A 1,334-nucleotide genomic window follows, 5' to 3' on the forward strand; every position below is an offset into this window, starting at 1 on the left:
TTTCTTAAAATTTACGGAACATTTTTTTTTTTAAGGGTCTTATTATAAACATAAAATACGAAATTGCTTTCTTAATTAAAATATTCAAACCTTAACATATCTGTTTCATAATCATAATTAACAAAACTATTTGTAACATAAAGCTGATTGCGGAAATATTTGCGAGTGGTATCCATATCCCGAGCCCCACCTCGTTCGTCCACTCGCCAGCAGTCCATCAGGCATTATATGCTGGTTGCTTACCTACAGTATAAACATTCTATAATGAGCTTTCGCTCAGCAAGTAGGAACTATCTCTCGCAAAATAATTGTAAGTTCACATGAATAAATATGCATGAGCCAATTATGCTTAATTATGATGTCTTATCAGAATCTTATTATCTTATCTTATCTTATCTTTCTTACTGATGGGCCCGAGTGCTCATACCACTTGCGCGCAATTATCGGGACGTGAGGGTTTGCAAGGTCCCCCATGACACCGTGATTATAACTTGAATGCCTCCCTTGAGTCGGAGGACATCATTATTATTATTTTTTTCTCCCTTGTGGAGCTTGAGTTACCTCCCTTGTGGAGGCTGGTACGGCACTCAACTGAGATTACTCTTATAAGTTCCTCTTGACTTATTAAGGTGTATGCAATATGACCTAGCATAGCATACTATATCATGTACTCGAACACATATAATTCGGGTGTACTGCTTAAGTGTATGTAGTATAACATAGCATAGCATTCATAACATTAAATGTACTCAAACATATATAGTTCATGTGTACTGTTTACTTTAAAATCTATTTATACTGTAGGCGAGATTCCTACTTGATTTTCAAAGCTGGAATCCCTTTTTCGCCTATCAGCCTAGTCTCTTGCTTTCTTCTGAAAATGAACACCCATTAAGAGTGTGAGATTAACTGTTATTTGCTATTTTATTTTAGCAACTTATGAAGGAAAATCTAACCATTTCCATAAGGCATATATTCCTTTCCTTTACTAAAGGATAATAAAGATTAATTTATTAAATCTTCAAAATCTTATTTTCCTAAATTTCCCTTGGTATGATATTAAGGCCCAATTCGGCCTATGACTTATACATGGCATTCTAACTTTTACGCCGCTGAAATTTATACTCCAACGGAGTCTCTTAAACTAATGTGGGCGTTGGACCTACATTAAATATTCGAAATTCTACGAACGTATCGTATTGGGCTCGTAGGTGCCCGTCGGGATAATTCACTCGGTAAACCTCTACGTTCTTTAAAGAAATCATTTTTTTTCCTTGAAAAATTTCTTTATGAATACTTTCATTAAAATGAGGTTTAATGTCATTGTATTTTAC

Source organism: Morus notabilis, unplaced genomic scaffold (genome assembly GCF_000414095.1).
Source record: "Morus notabilis unplaced genomic scaffold, ASM41409v2 Scaffold1522, whole genome shotgun sequence".
In the NCBI taxonomy this organism is placed as follows: Eukaryota; Viridiplantae; Streptophyta; class Magnoliopsida; order Rosales; family Moraceae; genus Morus; species Morus notabilis.